Source organism: Megalobrama amblycephala, linkage group LG10 (assembly GCF_018812025.1).
Source record: "Megalobrama amblycephala isolate DHTTF-2021 linkage group LG10, ASM1881202v1, whole genome shotgun sequence".
In the NCBI taxonomy this organism is placed as follows: domain Eukaryota; kingdom Metazoa; phylum Chordata; class Actinopteri; order Cypriniformes; family Xenocyprididae; genus Megalobrama; species Megalobrama amblycephala.
In genome coordinates, this window is record NC_063053.1 from 26,007,079 (window position 1) to 26,022,043 (window position 14,965).

At 37.7% G+C, this 14,965-nt stretch overlaps 1 long non-coding RNA gene across 1 annotated transcript; it reads left to right on the top strand.

Annotated features, from left to right (window-relative positions):
• Positions 1 to 8,896: 8,896 nt before the first annotated feature.
• On the top strand, positions 8,897 to 14,086 carry LOC125277241. The gene is made up of 3 exons (XR_007186854.1): positions 8,897 to 9,382; positions 10,346 to 10,390; positions 13,649 to 14,086. It is a non-coding gene; the product is annotated as an uncharacterized LOC125277241 (long non-coding RNA).
• Positions 14,087 to 14,965: the final 879 nt, after the last annotated feature.

Sequence of the window (14,965 nt, forward strand, 5' to 3'; positions counted from 1 at the left end):
CTGTAAGCTGTAGGTGATTGATCTGGATGGTTTTGCACAGTTTATTTTCTGGGATTAACCTTAGAATTTCAAGGTTGTCTTTAGTCTGTCATTTCTAGAATTTAATAAATTTGAATACAAACCTGACATGGAAATTAGGTCTGGAGTGAACCTTTCTATCCTTGGATGCCTCAGTGGATACACAGGTCTAACGTCACTCATACCCTGTGGGTTCATGTCCTTCAACTGACTTACTATTATCCTGTTTTCAAAAAAAAAAAAAAAAAGCAGGACATAGAATCATTTGCTTTTGGAATTAATCCGTATACCCTGCTTGATATTACTAGTGAAGTTAGACATCATTGTTCTCTCTTTTAAAGTAATATGGGATTTAACGCTCCTTGCAAGCAATGAGAACATTGGGCATCAGTGTAAACAGATGTACAAAGTGGGATTCAAAACACAAAATCTGGGTGGTTTTGATGCTGGTTTCATTTGCAGGTGCAACATGATTTTAGTCTTTATTCGCTCCTCCAGACGTATACTCTGTCAGGTAGACATCTGTTCAAACAGGGAGCATTAATGAACACTCTTTGAATGTCTGAGAGTGTGTGATGGTGTGTTTCACCCCACCCTAGCGTTCGTTTATGTCTCTCCTCCCATCCGTGTCGCGGGTGGCCCGCACGAGCTTGCCCACAATGGTGCTGATGAGCTTCCTCCGCAGAGTCTGTAAGGGATTATGAGGAGGTGTTTATGGTTCCTGATCCATCCAGTGATCGGCCCTACGCAGTTCTTTAAAGAGTCAGAGATGGTAAATGAGGTATTTGTAGGGAATTAGGTGATGTTATTGTTGTTTTAGAACATGTGCCTGGGCTGATGTTTGATCAGCTGAGTCAGAGAGGGACTTGGAGTAGTTTCCTAAGTGGGAAAATGTGAGAAAGTGTGTGTTGCTTTAGTCGTTGGACTGCTGACAGACAGTGGAGTGTTTGCTTTTTCTTCGAACTCTAATAAAGAGCCCTTACAGCCTGGTAGAGGATGTCTCATGAGACACTTGTTTGTTTGGGTTTTTCTCCATCAATTTAACACACACACTTTGAAGTAGTTTTATTGCATTTGTTGCTCAGCATTTTTTTATGTTTTTTACTCAGCAAGATCTCGATCAACTAAATGGCCCAAATGGTGTTACCATGGCTCTTTGAGCCAAAACTGTATTTAGCATTTTTTTTTTTGGATTGTCCTGCAGTAAAACTCCATGTTGTTGTGTTCTTCCCCACAATTGTTCAGTGATGTTGAGATCAAGCTTTGAGTGACTCATGCACAAATATCACAAAGGTCTTTAAGCAGTCATAAATTAGGAATCAATTGAAAGCTTAAACACTCAAAATTCACCCTGTGAAAACTGTTCTGAAATTGGACATTGCCTTACAATGGGAACGGTTCTTTAAACACTTTTAGCGGGCTCAGTTTTGGTGATATTAACTTGATATTAATTTGGAACACAACTTGGTTAGACATATGGCTTTGATTTTCTAACACTTAGAGTCCAAATTATTTTGTAAAATATATATTTTGATGTTTACCGCAGTACATTTGTTTAACTTCTACACAGCAAAATTTCCAAAGTTAAATCAACTCTGCTCAGAGTACATATGGTCCCTCTCTAAATAGTGTTAAAATAACACTGAAGCAGAGTTAAAGTTAATGAGATAATTAAGCAATTAATTAAGTGATGATTGTGCATTAGTGATGAACACCTGCTGTTAACAAGCAGAATCACTAAAGAAAAGATAAACACAAGAACAGCCGTATTAATTTCTTAATTATCTAATTAACTTTAACTCTGTTTCAGTGTTACATTAACACTATTTAGAGAGGGACAAAAATGTACTCTGAGCAGAGTTGATTTAAATCTGGGGATTTTACTGTGTATATCCTTCTTAGAAGTTCATTTTCTGAAGCTGTTTTCCCTTCTGCAATAATCTGCTGAGGGTTTTCTTTAAAAAAGACCAACCTTAGGTTTGAACTAAAGTAAAATAATGTTTGAATATAAAAGAGCATTCATGAATTACAGTCATTTGAGTTCAGATGCTAAACAATGCTCACAAAGGTGAGAGTATCTATTAAGTATGAAATGTAAAGTGAAGCTAAGAAAACTTTTAAACTTTTAGTGATAATTCGCTTACAATTATAACTAGGAGTTAGCTTTCTTAGCTCTGAGTTTTGTTTTTGTTTCTGAGTTTTGTCCCATAAGGAATTTATTTATTTGGTGCATCACAAACAGCATGTTTTTTTTTGTTGTTTTTTTTTTTTCTGAAAAGTAAGATATTATGCTTTGGAATGTAGTAAAGTAAAACTTGAGCGAGCAATCAGGTGAGTCAAATTTCTCAAATCTGCTTCAACTGAGTCATTGCAAAGAATTGGGTGAAAAGATTAATACACTTGGAGTGGCTCTTGTTTTTTTTCTTTTCTTTGTTTTTTCAGTTTGAAATAATGAAGAAGAGCATGTTTTTCTAAAATGTAGTTCACTAAAAAAAGTATAATATTATGCTTTGTTTGGAATATAGTAAAGTAACACTTGTGATTGGGTCTGACAGGGTAATTGAATCAGGGAGTTGTAAAAGTTCCCTTATTATGCAATTTTAAAGGTGCCCTAGAACCAGTTTTTACAAGATGTAATATAAGTCTAAGGTGTCCCCTGAATGTGTCTGTGAAGTTTCAGCTCAAAATACCCCATAGATTTTTTTTTTATTAATTTTTTTAACTGCCTATTTTGGGGCATCATTAAAGGCGCTCTAAGCGATTCTGAGCGGAGTAACTTCCTGTTGACGTTCGAAGTGTTGTCAAACAAAACAGAGGCTATAGCTAGAACCTCCCTCCTACTCCTCCTGGCCCTCCCCTCCGTGCTTCCTGAAACAGTCATGAACGCGCATTTAAAATGTAAGTAGCTTGCGTATTGACGCTGCTTTTCGGTTATTGGCTGGAGCATGTTTATTATGTTAAGTGGTCCAGGCTGCACCAGTTTGTTTTTATTGCAGTTTTAAGAGCTTGTGGCGACTACAGAGACCGCGTTTTTTCACAGTGTTCAGGGGACAGGCAGCTAGCGCATAGTGAGGAGATGTTTGCGGTATGTGACAAAAACAAAATTGGGCCTAAAAACGCGTCAAATTGCTTAGAGCGCCTTTATCTATGCACCGATTCTTTATTTTAGGAGACAATAGGGGCTTTCGCACCAGAGGAGCGGTTTCATATATAACTATTGGCGTAAGTACCCACTTTTTGACGCGTTCGTGCCACAGAAACTAGGAATGATTTTAGTTATAGAAACACTCATGGGGGTCTAAATTAGCTACTTTAGATTAGGGTCTAACCCATAGACTGTAAAAAAATATGGACGTAGTGTCCGTGACGTCACCCATAGAGTTCTGAATAGCAGTTTTGACGCGCAAATGAGGCCGCGGCCATCTTAGCTGCACGTGACTGCACGTCACTCACGGATAACTGAAAATGGGCAAAGAGGCGGGACAAAGTTGGAGCCCATGCGACTTGTTGCTGAAACCACGCCCGCCCTAGCTATCTATCTTAGATACTATCTAAAATATTAATAAAGATAGCAATATCATTAGAAAGTACTAAAGGATTACTGTCAATCTACGGTGATTTTTTTACGATAACGTTATAGATGCTCCAACACCAGTAGGCTAATTAATTTGTGTGGGGTGTGCAAATAACACAAATCAAATGGGATTTCATACCTTTATAATGAAATAGAGATCGCGAGATGAATCCAATCCGTGGCACTTGGGTAAAATATATAAATATGTACCAGATGTATATCTCTCAAATGTTCTCTCAAACTAATGAGCACGTATCCAAAGTATAATTTTTCTAAATAGTGCAGCAGTTTTAGTTATATCCAAGCAGTGCTGTCGGAGTTGTATATCCTCCTGGTATTGTCATTGTAGTAAATCTCAGGAACAAAACTTTTAGCCAATGCCACGACGATCCAACAACGTGTGTTCCGCATGCGAGCACATGTACACAGACTGACATCTGTCTCGAGTATGCTGCAAGCCATATATTGTATAAAATAATACAGAAAAAAGCACAAATACGACTGAGATGCCAAATTCAGCGGCTGAAATGAGCTGCTGAGGTAACATGACGGCTCACAGACAGCAGCGGCATACCTGTCACTCAAGTGACCACGCCCTTAATTATGCAGAATTTTAAGGCTTAATATAATTTAAACGGATGAGCTATAAAAAAATTCACCCCCCTCAGAGTTGTCATGAAGGGCAAATTCGCAGTATAGACCAAAACCACAATATGAACCAGACTGTAAACATGTTTTTTTCTGCTGTAAACTTGGCTAATTTAACATGATGGTCAATGAGATTCTGCTCACTTCTGCAGCCTGTCCCTAGCGGCCAGTCGATGAATTGCAGTTTAATTCACTTCCGTATTGGCTTCACGAGAAACAGGGGGAGGTTGCCGCTTGGTCTAACCCAGCAGAATATGAGCCAGTGTTGGGGGTACCACATTACAAGTAACGCAAGTTACGTAATCAGATTACTTTTTTTCAAGTAATTAGTAAAGTAACGCATTACTTTTAAATTTACAAAAATTGTACTTTTTCAAATGTTCTCCCATTTACTGAATGACACCTCTCCTGTCCCCATGTTGAGAGAAATTGGGTGTGAGGTGAAGAGGTGTTGTTTGCGCTGTGTGAACATGAGGGTTAGTTCTAGACTCAATTACCCCCTTTCCACCAGCACGAAACAGGTGCTAGTTCAGAGCTAGTGCTACTGCCAGTTCGGAGTTGGTTCAACTGACGAGCCTTCTAAGAACCAGTTTACCTTTCCACAGGCTAGAGAGCAGCACAGAGCCAGGTCTTGCGTCACTGTATACGTCTCATATTTCACAGCAAAGCTAGCGCCGCAGCGCCAAACACAAACACACCAGGCTCGTTTGAGATGCATCGGCTTCTCGCAAAGCGATCGGCGCATGACATCAAAGCTCCGCGAGAACGATCCAAAAGCACGAGGAGTCGTATGCTCTACAAACGCTCCTGCGGATCCGCGGCACCCGCCGAATCGGTCCACGCTGCTCCGATGCATCTCGAACAAGCCTTCTATCAACAACCGCGGATGTTTCGCTATTGTTGATGCTCATGGCTTTGCGAACCTACATCGGCATCCAAACACGGCTCGCCGTAATTTGTATATAGACAGAGATTACGATCGAGCTGCTATTAGCTCGATTAGCTGCTATTTCAAAAATGTACGGATGGCCGATTTCGAAACACTGCTTCATGAAGCTCCGAAGCTTCATAAATCTTTTGATTCGGAGCGTGCATCAAACTGCTAAAGTCACGTGATTTTAGTAAACGAGGCTTCGTTATACGTTATCACTGTTTCGAAACAGTTCGAAATTTCAATGGTTCACCGATAGAGGGCGATGATAAAGTGAGCCCATGAATCATGCAGATTCACTGAGAACTATTGAACAAGTGTCTAGGGCAGTGGTTCTCAACTCCAGTCCTCGGGACCCACTGCTCTGCACATTTTGTATGTCTCTCTTATATGACACACTCAATTCAGTTCATGCAGACTCTCCTAATGAGCTGATGATCTAAATCAGGTGTGTTAAATAAGGGATACATACAAAATGTGCAGAGCAGTGGGTCCCGAGGACTGGAGTTGAGAAACACTGGTCTAGGGCTTTACCCTATGGTTTTGCCTGATCTCCGGTCAGTTTTATACATTTGTAGATGTTTTAATTATACATTAGAATAATTAAAATTAATAATGGTAGTTATTAATCTCTTATTGGCCTGTTTAGCTTGAGCCTTGGAACAAAGAAACAAGCCTTTAAAATTGATAAAAGAACACATATTATACAGACACTCTATATTTAATCTTATTAGATGATTAGTTAATTCCATTTGATTGATTTTACTTTCAATAAAACTTTTGCAATACATTTGTTAAAGGGTATTTTTAATGCATGTTTGGCCTGCGTTTTGTTGCATTTCCACTGTTCTGACCACTAGGGGTCACCGTGGAGACGGGTGTCAGATTGTTTCGAAGCCTCGAATCATTACGGCACATTTGCTTCAACTGTTTCAGTGTTTCACGAAGCCTCGATCTGCCCATCACTACAAAAATGGCGGTCACAAGTTTCTTGTTGGTCACGGTAACCCCGCCCCCAGCCCCTGACGCAAGCGGTTCTTACTTCTAGCCCAGCAATATTTTTGTGCTACTTACGAACCACTTTTCCTGAACCAGCACTCAAACTGCCTTGGTGGAAAAGGGGTAAATGTGAGCATCCATTTACTCTTCCTTATCACTTTGCACTTGTACATTTACCAACAACAGAACTTTTTTGTTGTCTGAAGGGGTTAAAAAACAATCAATCAAGCCTAGCTGGGAAAAAAGTAACGTAATACATTACTTTCCATAAAAAAGTAAGTAACACAGTTACTTTTCAAGGGAGTAATAGATTACTTTTAAAAGTAACTTTCCCCAACACTATTATCAGTGACACAAGTGTATGTCGATTTGCCGAACGCATGCCATAGGAAACACCGGCATTCACCATTTTTAAACAGCCGTGTAAGCACACAGTTTACATGTACTTGCTTCATGAACAAACTCCACAAACATGGTAAACAGCGATAGATGGTCCGACGCCATGCAAAGTCCAGGCACTTCTCAACCTTTACGCTAAGGAGGAAATCTAAATGGAAAAAAGGGACCAAGCAAAAATATGATTATGTATTTCTGCTCAGTTAGAGACCACACGTTATAATACTTTATAGTATACCATTTGCTTTCCGTGTTTAACAGTTCTATCTAAAAATGTATTAGATAGGACTGTGAAATAATCGTAAACTAATGAAGACGGAAAATGGGAGTGCCGTGTGCTCAGGCTCTGGCATTCTCAGTGCCATGAAAATAAAAGTCTCGCACAACAACCAGAGCAGCAGGACATAAGTGACAGCTTATGTCACTTCAGAGATCCTATTGGCTGTGCAAATGCAAAAAGAAAAATGGCCCTAGGGGAAAATGTAGTTATCGTGGGATCGCCTAGTGGCCAGTTCCTATAACTACCCAGTGCAAAAGCCCCCTATTATTTTTATTTGTTGAGCACTCTGATCTTTAAAACTTCGCAGACCTTTTACATTCACAAAATGCAACTGGATAAGTCAAATTCACAAATGAATAATTTTTGTTGAATGAATCATCTAACTGTTTCAATTGAGTCATTGAAAAGAAATAGCTCAAAAGAACGATTTGTTCATATATTGTGTCTCGGGGCATCTATTGATTTCTTCAGTTCCAAATAACAAAAAACTATGTTTTTCTGAAATGTAGTGCAGTAGAAAAGTAAAAGACGCTTTTACATGTAGTAAAAATGCTCTGATAAAGTACAGATACTTAAAAAATTCACTAATGGTGTAAAAACACTTAATTTACCCTAAAGGATTAGTCCACTTTTAATTAAAATTTTCCTGATAATTTACTCACCCCCATGTCATCCAAGATGTTCATGTCTTTCTTTCTTCAGTCGAAAAGAAATTAAGGTTTTTGATGAAAACATTCCAGGATTATTCTCTTTACAGTGGACTTCAATGGCCTCCAGATGGTTGAAGGTCAAAATTACAGTTTCAGTGCAGCTTCAAAGGGCTTTAAACGATACCAGATGAGGAATAAGGGTCTTATCTAGCGAAGTGACATTTTCGAAAAAAATACAACTGTATATTAGCCTGGGTGCCAGCCCGAACCCCGCCCACAACATTTTTTGGACGGGAAGTTCGGTCTGGACTCGATCCATTGTGGAGTAATTATGCTCGGCTCCCAGAAGGCCGAGCCAATCAAATTGCCAGGGCGGGCTTTAATCGATGATGGACAGGCTATCTGCGGTTACGTAACCACCCACATCATCAAAGAGCGCTTGGGGAGTTTGATTGACAAGCGATCTAACCAATCAGAACGCCGCATCCGCCATGTTGTCCGACAAAGCAGTCAGGAGTTAGAAGATTAACATCGGTGGAGTTAAATTTGAAAAATTGTGCATATTGACGTCTTTCCGCGTTTGAAACAACATTCATTCTCATGTTCATTCATGTTTATTTGATGCTATAAATGGACTAGTAGGAAGAGATGATCGGTTCACGAGCCTCTGAGCTACAGCAATCTGTCACAGTCATGGTCACAACCCATTAAAGAGCCACAAAACGGTTTTTATTGTTTGAATTTTTTTAATAACTACACAGTTTGAAAGCTGGGACTTTGTTTAATATCATAAGTAACCTGCTCTGTCTCGTCTGTCGATGTGTTGTCAGTTTCCTCTTTGCTCCGCGATGTATTTTCCACTCTGTGTGGCGTGACAGCGCCACGGCTTGTCGGACTAAGCAACAGTAACTAAGGGGAGCGAGTCCTTGCGAGGCATTTGTCGATGGGAACTCTTTCAAGAAGAGTTCTGTTGACAACTATGCGTTGCTCAACATACGTCACTTACTCTGTAGCTCTGATTGGTTGTAGGTCTATCCAATTGAGGTCTTTCCTGGATTGGTTGAAATACGCCCCCATAATCAAAGCCCAATGGAGCAGTATCAGACTCATATTCTGACTAGAATTGAGTATGACCACGTCAGGCTAACTGTATATGCTTTATAAACACAAATGACCGCCTTGCACGTGCTTCCGCTTTCCGTATTCTTCAAAAAGCTTACGCTGTATGTCCTACGCCTTCCCTATTCTACTTACGGAAAAAAACTAAACTGGCACTGCGTTTGTTCCGTAAGTAGAATAGGGAAGGCGTAGGACATACAGCGTAAGCGTTTTGAAGAATGAGACCCTTATTCCTCATCTGGTATCATTTAAAGCTCTTTGAAGCTGCACTGAAACTGTAATTTTGACCTTCAACCGTTCTTCAAATTATCAGGAAAATTTTATTTGAAAGTGGACTAATCCTTTAATGTTCACCATTAGCAAGAAGTATGTGATTGTTTAATATGGAAGCTGTTCACCTGAAATGAGGCCACACAGGTGTGATATGAAGTTCGCTCTGCCTGAGGCTGACTTTCTATCTGTAGTTGATACCTTGTCATATCATTTGAACTGACAGCTGCAGGGTTTCGTTTTTGTTTTTTTGGCCTCCTTAACATTAACCAGAACCTTCTGTGCCATTTAAATTATCCACAACAGCCACTTTTGCAACAACCTTTACCAACATTCAAGGAACAGGATTTCCAGCTGTGATTTATACTAATTGCTCTTGTGCTTTTCCTTTACAGATGTGTTTGTGCATTGGTTGACCCCGGAGACCTGACTGTGACTGTGAGACCACTTGACTGTGAACTTTGACGTGGTGGTCATCTTCATGGCCTTTTACTGAGGTCTCCACCTTTGTGTCTCTGTAAACACACACAGTCTTCCCTAATCTAAACTATTTAGTCTGGCAGTAAAATCAGTGTTATAATGCAAAGAATGACTTCTCTTTGGAAGCTAGAGCCATTTTATACAAGTTAATACTATATTGTCTATTTAACAACAGCAAATATACACTACCATTCCAAAATTTGCTGTCTTTTATTCAGCAAGAACGCATTCAATTGATCCAAAGTGACAGTAAAGTAATTTATAATGTTACAAAAGATTTCTATTTCAAATAAATGCTGTTTTGAACCCGCTATTAATCAAAGAATCCTGAAAAAAAGTGTGTCATGGTTTCCACAAAAATATTATGCAGTACAACTGTTTTCAACATTGATAATAATAATAACACGAATGATTTCTGAAGGATCATGTGACACTGAAGACTGGAGTAATGATGCAGAAAATTCAGCTTTGCCATTAGAGGAATACATTACATTTTAAATATATTAAAATAGAAAACAGCTCATTTAAATTGTAAATATATTTCACAATATTACTTTACGGTACTATAATTTTACTGTATTTTTAATCAAATAAAAAAATGCAGTCTTAATGAGCATAAGAAAGTCTTTTTTACAGATCACAAACATTTTATCGGTAGTGTATGATTAATATCATTTGATTTCCATTATTTATTTGGATTGACTTCTGTTGGGTGATGTTTCTGCTAGGACGCTCAGGTAGGTATAGGGTAAATGTTGGCATTAACAGACCACAAAAGCCTTGATCTTGTTTTTAGTTATAGCACCACTTAGCAGTCATGGTGAAAGGCGTATGATTAATCAGAGACACGCACTTATAGTTTTGACAGCAGTAACTGGCAGGCCTGCAGGCTTTGAGGAAGCTCTTGTGTTTACCCAGTTTTCCATCACAGATCTGCTTTCAGACCCTCACACAACTCCATTTGTTTTCATTCCCTACAGCTGACACCTCCCCTGTCCAATCCATCTCTCTGTGCTGACGAACAAGTAGGAGTTCTCTTCTTTTTCTTTTTCAGGAGTCTTGAAACTCCTCATTCCTTGTGAAAATGACTGAGTTTGTCATTGTGTCATTGGATCTGGAGACCATTATACAAAGCTAAAAATGTGTGGTGCTTGCAGTGCTCTTTGGTTGTTCGGGTTTGTTCTCTTTGTGTATGAGGTAAAAAATTAAATCTTTTTCTGTTTTGTGTGGCGTATATAGCAAGATAAAAAAGATGACCTTGGATCATTCTCAGGACACAGTACCATTTGCATCCCCATGATTTACTATTGAAATATAACAGAATCAGAATATTTGCATACCATTACATTTAGTTATTTGGACTTTCTGTTCAGCTGTGTCATGTGACAATTCCTCCTGGAAAATTAAAGGTTTGATGAATTTGTTCTCTTTGTCATATTCAAAGAAAGTTACCAAATCTATGCTATAAATCAACTCTGCTCAGAGTACATATGGTCCCACTCTAAATAGTGTTAAAATAACACTGAAGCAGAGTTAAAGGTGCCCAAGAACGTTCTTTCACAAGATGTAATATAAGTATAAGGTGTCTCCTGAATGTGTCTGTGAAGTTTCAGCTCAAAATACCCCATAGATTTTTTTAAATAAATTTTTTTAACTGCCTATTTTGGGGCATCATTAACTATGCACTGATTTACACTCGGCGCCGCCCCCTTAAATCGCGTGCTCCCTGCCACACCAGCTGTCGACTATATTACAGCGCATTTACAAAGTTCACACAGCTAATATAACCCTCAAATGGATCTTTACAAGATGTTCGTCATGCATGCTGTATGCATGCTTCGAATTATGTGAGTAAAGTATTTATTTGAATGTTAAAGTTTTATTCTGAGTGAATTTGAGGCTTGTCCTCCGTTGCTAACGGCTATTGCTACACTGTTGGAGAGATTTATAAAGAATGAAGTTGTTTATGCATTGTACAGACTGCAAGTGTTTAAAAAATGAAAATAGCGACGGCACTTGTCTCCGTGAATACAGTAATAAACGATGGTAACTTTAACCGCATTTAACAATACATTAGCAACATGCTAACGAAACTTTTAGAAAGACAATTTACAAATATCAGTAAAAATATCATGATATCATGGATTATGTCAGTTATTATTGCTCCATCTGCCATTTTTCGCTGTTGTTCTTGCTTGCTTACCTAGCCTGATGATTCGGCTGTGTGCAGCTCCAGACGTTAACTGGCTGCCCTTGTCTAATGCCTTTTATAATGTTGGGAACATCATGGGCTGGCATTATGCAAATATTGTGGTCATACATATTAATGATCCCGACTGTTACGTAACAGTCGGTGTTATGTTGAGATTCGCCTGTTCATCAGAGGTCGTTTAAACAAATGAGATTTCTATAAGAAGGAGGAAACAATGGGGTTTGAGACTCACTGTATGTCTTTTCCATGTACTGAACTCTTGTTATTTAACTATGCCAAGGTAAATTCAATTTTTGAATCAAGGGCACCTTTAAAGTTAATGAGATAATTAAGCAATTAATTAAGTGATGATTGTGCATTAGTGATGAACAACTGCTGTTAACAAGCAGAATCACTAAAGAAAAGAGAAACACAAGAACAGCCTTATTAATTGCTTATCTCATTAACTTTAACTCTGTTTTAGTATTATTTTAACACTATTTAGAGAGGGACCAAATGTACTCTGAGCAGAGTTGATTTAACTCTGGGGATTTTACTGTATATATATATATATATATATATATATATATATATATATATATATATATATATATATATATATATATATATATATATATATATTACATTTGTGCTGTAAGAAATATTCAGTTAAAATGAACTGAATTGAAAATGAAACTAATAATCAATATGATTGAAATGTGAACTATTGAGACTGATGCTGCCTGTATTCATCTGTTTCAGTCATGAGATTTTTTTCATATCCTTCATATTTATGATAATCAGTGGGACAAAGTAAATGGCAGTGAATACAAAAATGCATGAACATAAGCACAGGATTTAAACCACACCTAGTATATATATATATATATATATATATATATATACTAGGTGTGGTTTAAATCCTGTGCTTATGTTCATGCATTTTTGTATTCACTGCCATTTACTTTGTCCCACTGATTATCATAAATATGAAGGATATGAAAAAAATCTCATGACTGAAACAGATGAATACAGGCAGCATCAGTCTCAATAGTTCACATTTCAATCATATTGATTATTAGTTTCATTTTCAATTCAGTTCATTTTAACTGAATATTTCTTACAGCACAAATTAAAAAATATTGACTGAATAATGTGTACACAAAACATTTTAAACGGAAATTTCATGTTTATTTATTTTGTGTGCACGTGTGTTTTTGTGACATATCAGGACACAAATTTGTATAATGACATGGGTATGACATAGGTATTACAAGGAGAGGGTGACTTATGAGGACATTATCCCATGTCCCCATTTTTCAAAAGGCTTATAAATCATACAGAATGAGGTTTTTTTTTGTTTTTTGTTTTTTGAGAAAGTAAAAATGTGCACAGTATTAGTTATTTATTTAAATTGTTAAATATTTGATTTCCAAACTTACTAGGTTAAAATAATGTAGTGATTCAGGTTTAAATTTAGTAACAATAAATAACTATTGGTACTTTGCAAGGCTGTTACCATCAGTGTTGGGGGTAACGCATTACAAATAACTTGAGTTATGTAATCAGATTACCTTTTTCAAGTATCTAGTACAGTAACGCATTACTTTTTCAATTTACAACAAAATATCTAAGTTACTTTTTCAAATAAGTAACACAAGTTACTTTGTTTTCACATTTATTGACTGACAGCTCTCCTGTCCCCATGTTGAGAGAAATAGGGTAAGTGTAAAGGCGTTGTCTGCACAGTGTGCGAACATGATGGTTATTGTAGTTCCAGGTGAGAAAAAGTAATGCAACATTACTTTTCATAAAAAGTTTTTTTTTTTAGGGAGTAGCACAATATTGCAATGCATTACTTTTAAAAGTAACTTTCCCCATCACTGGTTACCACATATTTACGATGAGGCTAATAGTTTAAGAATAGCCCATATTTGTTGACCACTAATCTGGCATTGGCATTGTCTGTGGGTGATAATATGCAGTTTTAGAGTAGTTGCTGGAAAATGTTCAGCTCTCATGTTAAATGTGATGGGTGAGAGGCAGTCTTTCCCTTGGCAAGGTTTTTGATCATATCTTCCTTCTCTCACAGAGAGCGTGTTTTGGATAGACAGTATGGCGCCCAGTTGCTTCTGTGTACATTACAGACGGACGTGAAGCTCTCAGCTGAGAGGGGAGACCTATGCTGGATCTGAATTCTCAGAGCTGCTCTGCTGAAGAATCCCATTGTCTGGCTTCCCGTGAGTGGTGAGCGGTTCCCAGGACTTGCCTTGTCTAAATAAGCCATGACAGAGTGGACTCCCTCCTGCAATAGCCTCTCTGACTCACTTATCTCTGGCAGACGCACTCTCAACACAAACCAGTGCCGTCTTTCTGTCACACAGCCTAATCTGTAATGTCATGGTTCACTGAAACACTCCCAGTCTCCCCGAAAACTTCCACTTACCTTTTTCAGCTCTCTGATGATCCAGTACAATTTATAAAATACCATTCAAGTGTTTTTTAAATAAGTCTCTTATGTTCACTAAGGCTGCATTTATTTGATCAAAAATATTATTGTATTATTGTATAAAATAACTTTGAGTTTAATGTGTAATAAAATGTAATTTATTCTTGATGACAGAGCTGAATTTTTAGCAGTCATTACTCCCAGTCTTCAGTATCACGTGACCCTTCAGAAATCATTCTAATGTGCTGATCTGCTGCTCAAGAAACATTTCTTATTATCATCAATGTTGAAAACAAGTTGTGCTGCTTAATAATTCTGTGGAAACCTGTGATACATCTTTTTCATAATTCTTTCAGTTCAAAAGAACAGATTTTATTTGAAATAGAAATCTTTTGTAAATTTGTAAATATCTTTGCTGACATTTTTAATTAATGCATCTTTGCAGAATGAAAGTATTAAAGGGTTAGTTCACCCAAAAATGAAAATTATGTCATTAATGACTCACCCACATGTCCTTCCAAACCCGTAAAACATCCGTTCATCTTCGGAACACAGTTTAAGATATTTTAGATTTAGTCCGAGAGCTTTCTGTCCCTCCATTGAAAATGTATGTACGGTATACTGTCCATGTCCAGAAAGGTAATAAAAACATCATCAAAGTAGTCCAATGTGACATCAGAGGGTCAGTTAGAATTTGTTGAAGCATCGAAAATACATTTTGGTCCAAAAATAACAAAACTACAACTTTATTCAGCATTGTATTCTCTTCCGGAATCCTTTCCATTGAATTGATTCCATTGAATTGATTCCATTGAATTGATTCCATTGAATCATTTCATCTGTCGGCACTGGTAATGCACTTTTACGTTCGCCGTGGTTGTTTTTGGCGATTAGGACATCCGCGACATGCACACTTACGCACCATTTTAAAAAAATATAGCAATACCAAAATACAAACAA